The following is a 7,603-nucleotide window of genomic DNA, read 5'->3' on the forward strand; positions in this document are numbered from 1 at the left end:
CTTCTCACTGGGTTGCTTTTCTCGGAACTGCTGTATCAGAACCCGACACTGTCGAGTGGTATGCTTAGGATAAATCAGATTACCCTCTTCATCCTTCTTGACGTGAATGTGACATGGCAAATCCAACACGTCATTTCCGGCTTGATCTTTTACTTTCTTGGGGTTCCAGGGCCCTTTGGGCTTCCCCTTGAACTTTCCTTGAGCCACAACCAAAGTTTCACCAGGAGCCGCTGGTTCGGCCTTGCGTTTCTGTTTCCGACTGGAATTCCCTCCTCCGGTTTCTTGGGCGACTGTTTTGTGATTGCCACTCTAGAGTCGGTCTTCCTCTTCACCATTAGCGTACTTGGTGGCAATCTCCATCATCCGAGTCAGGGACATATCCCCTGTCCGATCGAATTTCAGATTCAACTCTCGATAATTAACACCCTCCTTGAAGGCACAAACTGCTTGGTGATCTGACACATTCTCCACTATATGGTGCAATGTGATCCATCTCTGGATATAATCTCTCAGGGTCTCATTCGGTTTTTGCACGCATGACAACAATTCTGTTAACCTGCCGGCCATTTGCAAGTACCCTCAAAAGTTCTAACAAACACTCGGGCGAGTTCCTCCCAACTGTATATGCTGCCAGGTGCTAACTGAGTCAACCATGCCCTGGCCGAGCCTTCCAACATCAGAGGAAGGTGCTTCATGGCCACTTCATCATTGCCGCCACCGATCTGTACAGCCACTCGGTAATCCTCAAGCCAAGTGTCAGGCTTGGACTCACCAGTGAACTTGCTGACTCCAGTCGCCAACCTGAAGTTGGGAGGAATCACCGCAACTCTGATGGCTCTGTTGAAGCATTCTGGACCTGAAACATGCACTCTGCTGCCAGTCGGGTGATCTCCATCATGACCCTCTCTGTGTGCTCTGTTCCTGTCAACCAGACCTTGAACGAGAATAGATCTCGCATCAAAGCCCGGCTCCCTAGGGTCGACTGGAATTCTTCGTCCGCCACTGTGGAGGGCGTCTGTCATCGTGCTACCGATGCACATATGACCCACTCCTCGGAGGAGGCGTGGGCACTCGACGACGGTCGTCATATTGCTCGTAGTTTCTGTACTGATCTTGCCGGTGCCCGCGTCCCTCACGCCGCGGAGGCGATCTTGGGCTGTGAGCCGACTGGACTGTGTCTGGCATCATAGATCTGCTATGAATCCTATTCCGCGACTGAGATACTGCTGTGTTCTGCTCGCCGGCTGCCCGGAACAAAGCCCGGATCTGCATCAAACCTCTGCCAGCTTCTGACTGGGAAGGCTGAATTGACTCTGCTATTCGGGCCGTTGCTGTGAGATTTTGGATCGGAGTGCGGTATACCAGAGTTTGAGGCAGAAAAAGCTGCCGTCGACTGGATTCAGGGATCCGTTGCAGCACGCTCGTCGAGTGCATGCTGGAGATTCTCCAGTCGAGTGCGCTCAGCCAAGTTGGCCAGGCGCGCCTCCTTCAAGGCCCGGGCCTCGGGGGTCTCTCCAACGATAGGAGTGTGAAGTGCATCCATATTGCGGCGGTGAAGCTCTTCCCTCTGCTGTGAGGAAAGGGGCTCGGGGCGGAACTCCTCGTGAACGCGCGATGGATTGCCACCGCCATCGCCATCATCGTCGCGGGGGAAGCCAGGAGGACTGCATGGTCCATTGACCATCAGGACTTCCGCCGCGGGATCGCTGCTGTCGCACTCGGATGCGGTCTCGACGGAGCCAGTCGAACAGGCCGTAGAGAGTTTCGTCGGGCTCGATTGCCGCGACTTGTGGGGTGGCCGACTGACGGGCCACCGTGTGTCTCACCCACCGCTGGAGCCGCGACCGACCGAAACGCTTGCGCCGGCGAACAACGGGGAGCGAGGACACCACAGGAGCCGACCGATACTGGGTCGACGGTTGCCGGAGAAGGACGCCGCAGATGCACGCGCGAAAGTGCGTCGCCCCGCGGACGGGGAGCGCCTCGACGTCGAGTGGAGCCTCTTGAAGGCAGGCAGAGTCGTCGGTGACGAAGACGAGCGCGCTGAGATGGATCTCGCGGCCCTCAGCTAATCCACCGCCGGAAACCATGATGATGGGAATCGGAAAAATCGTAACTTCACCAAAAAGTCACTAAGACACCGGCCCCATGATGGGCGCCAACTGTCGTGGATCTAAGACTGATAGTAGAATGGGGGGTAGGTATGAGGAGGCAAGATCCTAGCTATGGCGAAGTTGTACACACGAGTTTTACGAATTCAGGCCCTTCGCGGAGGAAGTAATAGCCCTACGTCTCGGTGCCCGGAGGCGGTCGACTGGATTATGCGTGTGTGTGTTATAGGGGGTGCGAACCCTTGTGCCAGAGGAGGAGGGTGGCTTATATAGAGTGCGCCTGGACCCCGGACATCCTCCGTTACCAAGAGTTCAATGTACATAAAGAGGAGGCGTTACTGGTAACGCCAGCCTTAAATGCCTTAATGGCCTTAAAGACTACAAAGTGAACGCTTGCTCGTTGCTGTTTCTGGATGACTCCTGGTCTTCAAACAAGTCGAATGGATTCTTGCATGGTCGAATGGTCGAGTGGCCGAGTGACCCAAGGAAGGAGGGACCTCCGAGTGACTGGTAGGTCGAGTGGATTGCACTCGACACCTTTGTTGGGCCCTCCCTGTTGTCTCTTGAGCTTCTTTGCTTCTAGGACAATGACCTTGGATAGGACGTATAGGTCAGGCCTATTACCCTACCCCAGGTCTATGTCATCATCAGGGGCGCCGCACACAGCTAAGGGATTGTTGTGCTTGCGCTAGACGCCCCCTCCCACATATATATAGATGGGGGGAGGAGGGAGCAGCCAGGAGGGCGCCCCAAGTAGGCCGAATCCTACTTGGGGTCCTCCCCAAGTGGCGCCCCCTTTCCTTATTTGCCAGAGAAGAAAGGAAAGGGGGGGGGGGGAGAGAAGGAAGGGGAGGCCAAATCCTCCCCCCTTCCTTTTCCCACTTGGGCAGCTGCCATGGGGGGCGCGCCAGCCCCTTGTGGGCTGGTGTGCTCCCCTCTTATGGCCCAATAGGCCCAATACCCTCCCGGGGGTGACCGGTTCCCCTTCTGGTACTCCGATGACTATCCAGTTTTCTCCGAAACACTTATGGTGTCCGAATAGCATCGTCCTATATATCAATATTTACCTCTCGACCATTTCGAGACTCCTCATCATGTCCGTGATCTCATTCGGGACTTCGAACAACATTCGGTCACCAAATCATATAACTCATATAACACTATATCGTCAACGAACATTAAGCGTGCAGACCCTACGGGTTCGAGAATTATGTAGACATGACCGAGACACCTCTCTATTCAATAACCAATAGCAGAACCTGGATGCCCATATTGGCTCCTACATATTCTACGAAGATCTTTATCGGTCAAACCGTTATGACAACATACGTAATTCCATTTGTCCATCAGTATGTTACTTGCCCGAGATTCGATCGCCGGTATCTCTATACCTAGTTCAATCTCGTTACCGGCAAGTCTCTTTACTCGTTCCATAATACATCACCTCGTAACTAACTCCTTAGTCATTTGCTTGCAAGCTTATGATGTGTATTACTGAGAGGGCCCAGAGATACCTCCCCCATACTCGGAGTGACAAATCCTAATCTCGATCTATGCCAACTCAACAAACACCTTCGGAGATACCTGTAGAGCATCTTTATGATCACCCAGTTACGTTGTGACGTTTGATAGCACACAAGGCATTCCTCCGGTATTCGGGAGTTGCATAATCTCATAGTCGAAGGAATATGTATTTGACATGAAGAAAGCAATAGCAATAAACTGAACGATCATTATGCTAAGCTAGCGGATGGGTCTTGTCCATCACATCATTCTCCTAATGATGTGATCCCGTTATCAAATGACAACACATGTCCATGGTTAGGAAACCTTAACCATCTTTGACCAACGAGCTAGTCTAGTAGAGGCTTACTAGGGAGACGATATTTGTTTATGTATTCACACATGTATTTAAGTTTTCGATCAATGCAATTCTAGCATGAATAATAAACCTTTATCATGAATAAGGAAATATAAAATAACAACTTTATTATTGCCTCTAGGGCATATTTCCTTCGGTCACCCACTTGCACTAGAGTCAATAATCTAGTTCACATCGCCATGTGATTAATACCCATAGTTCACATCGCCATGTGACTAACACCCAAAGAGTTTACTAGAGTCAATAATCTAGGTCACAATGCCATGTGATTAACACCCAAAGAGTACTAAGGTATGATCATGTTTTGCTTGTGAGAGAGGCTTAGTCAATGGGTGTGCCACATTCAGATCCATATGTATTTTGCAAATTTCTATATCTACAATGCTCTGCATGAAGCTACTCTAGTTAATTGCTCCCACTTTCAATACGCATCCAGAATGAGACTCAGAGTCACCTGGATTGGTGTTAAAGCTTGCATCGATGTAACTCTTTACGACGAACTCTTTATCACCTCCATAATCGGGAAACATTTCCGTAGTCCTCTTTAGGTACCAAAGGATAATTTTGACCGCTGCCCAGTGGTCCACTCCTGGATCACTATTGTACCCCCCCTTGTCAAACTCATGGCAAGGCACATAATAGGTCTGGTACCCTTCATGGCATACTTTATAGAACCTATGGCTGAGGCATAGGGAATGACTTTCATTCTCTCTCTATCTTCTGCCATGTTCGGGCTTTGGGTCTTACTCAACTTCACACCTTGCAACACAGGAAAAAGAACCCTTTCTTTGACTGATCCATTTTGAACATCTTCAAAACTTTGCCAAGGTATGTACTTTGTGAAAGTCCTATTAAGCGTCTCGATCTATCCCTATAGATGTTGATGCCCAATATGTAAGTAGATTCACAGAGGTCTTTCATTGAAAAATTCTTATTCAAGTATCCTTTTATGCTATCCAGAAATTCTATATCATTTCCAATCAACAATATGTCATCGACATATAATATCAGAAATGCTACAAAGCTCCCACTCACTTTCTTGTAAATACAGGCTTCGCCGTAAGTCTGTATAAAACCATATGCTTTGATCACCTCATCAAAGCATATATTCCAACTCCGAGATGCTTGCACCAGTCCATAGATGGATCGCTGGAGCTTGCACACTTTGTTAGCACCTTTAGGATCGACAAAACCTTCTAGTTGCATCATATACAACTCTTCTTTAAGAAATCCATTAAGGAATGCAGTTTTGACGTCCATTTGCCAGATTTCATAATCATAAAATGCGGCAATTGCTCACATGATTCGGACAGACTTAAACATCGCTACAAGTGAGAAAGTCTCATCGTAGTCAACTCCTTGAACTTTTTGAAAACCTTTCGCGACAATCAAGCTTTGTAGAAAGTAACATTACCATCAGCGTCAGTCTTCTTCTTGAAGATCCATTTATTTTTTATGGCTTGCCGATCATCGGGCAAGTCCACCAAAGTCCACACTTTGTTCTCATACATGGATCCTATTTCAGATTTCATGGCATCAAGCCATTTATCGGAATTTGGGCACATCACAGCTTCTTCATACTTCGTATGTTCGCCATGGTCTAATAACATAACTTCCAGGACAGGATTTGCGTACCACTCTGGTGTGGATCGTGCTCTGGTCGACCTACGAAGTTTAGTAGCAACTTGATCTGAAGTTCCATGATCGTTATCATTACCTTCCTCTCTACTCTGATGTGCCACTTTCCAATTCAAGAGGAGGTTAAATTTGATACGTCTCCAACGTATCTATAATTTTATATTGTTCCATGCTGTTATATTATCATTCTTGGATGTTTTACAAACATTTTATAACAACTTTATATCATTTTTGGGGACTAACCTATTGACATAGTGCCCAGTGCCAGTTGCTGTTTTTTGCTTGTTTTTTAATTACTTCGCAGAGAATCAATACAAACAGAGTCCAAATGCAATGAAACTTTTTTGTGATTTTTTCTGGACCAGAAGACACCTGTTGGGCCAAAGAAGTACCAGAGCGGGGCTGCGAGGGGAGCACAACCCACCTGGGCACGCCCTAGTGGGTTGTGCCCACCTCGGCCGCCTCCCGCACCGCCTCTTTGCTCTATAAATACCCCAATATTCCAGAAACCTGGAGGCGATGAAAAACAATTCCAGCCGCCGCAAGTTCAGAAACCACAAATCCAATCTAGACACCATCACGGAGGGGTTCATCATCCTCATTGGTGCTTCTCCGATGATGCGTGAGTAGTTCATTATAGACCTACGGGTCCGTAGTTAGTAGCTAGATGGCTTCCTCTCTCTCTTTTGCGGTGTTTTTTTGTTGGGATCTGATGAACTTTGAGTTTATGATCAGATCTATGTTTTTATCCATGAATGTTCTTTGAGTCTTTTGATCTCTTATATGCATGATTACTTATAGCCTCGTATTTCTTCTTCGAATCTTTGGTTTAGTTAGGCCGACTAGATCGATTTTTCTTGCCATGGGAAGAGGAGCTTTGTGATGGGTTCGATCTTACGGTGCTCAATCCCAGTGACAAAAGGGGAAATGACATCTATGTATTGTTGCTATTAAGGATAACAAGATGGGGTCTATTCCTACATGAATAGATCTTGTCTACATCATGTCATCGTTCTTATTGCATTACTCTGTTTTTCCATGAACTTAATACACTAGATGCATGCTGGATAGCAGTCGATGTGTGGAGTAATAGTAGTAGATGCAGGCAGGAGTCGGTCTACTAATCTTGGACGTGATGCCTATATAATGATCATTGCCTGGATATCGTCATAATTATTTGAAGTTCTATCAATTTCCCAACAGTAATTTGTTTACCCACCATATGCTATTTTTCTCGAGAGAAGCCACTAGTGAAATCTACGGCCCTCAGGTCTATTTTCTCATCATATATCTTCAGACCTATTTTGCTATTTGCCTTTTCATTTATTTGCAACTTTTATTTTCAGATCTATATTATCAAAAACCCAAAAATAGCTCGCTGAATTTTATTTGCTTTTATTTGCATCTATCAATCTACTACAATTTTTTCTCGTCAACTTGACAATTTCTGGCACCGTTACCCGAAAGGGATTGACAACCCCTTTTACGCGTCGGGTTGCAAGTATTTGTTCTTTGTGTGCAAGTACCGTTTACGTAGTGTTGCGTGGTTCTCCTACTGGTTTGATAACCTTGGTCTCATCACTGAGGGAATACCTTCCTCTTTGGGGAAATACTGACGTAGTTCAAGCCGCAATTACAATTACCTCATCAAGTTCTACTTTCCTCCCACTCACTTCTTTCGAGAGAAACTCCTTCTCTAGAAAGATCCATTCTTAGCAACAAAGATCTTTCCCTCGGATCTGTGGTAGAAGGTGTACCCAATTGTTTCCTTAGGGTATCCTATGAAGACGCACTTCTCCGATTTGAGTTCGAGCTTATCAGGCTGAAGCCTTTTGACATAAGTGTCGCAAACCCAAACTTTAAGAAACGACAACTTAGGTTTCTTACCAAACCATAGTTCATACAGTGTCATCTCAACGGATTTAGACGGTGCCACATTTAACGTGAATGCGGTTGTCTCCAATGCATAACC

This window comes from Aegilops tauschii, chromosome 4, assembly GCF_002575655.3.
Source record: "Aegilops tauschii subsp. strangulata cultivar AL8/78 chromosome 4, Aet v6.0, whole genome shotgun sequence".
Classification (NCBI taxonomy): domain Eukaryota; kingdom Viridiplantae; phylum Streptophyta; class Magnoliopsida; order Poales; family Poaceae; genus Aegilops; species Aegilops tauschii.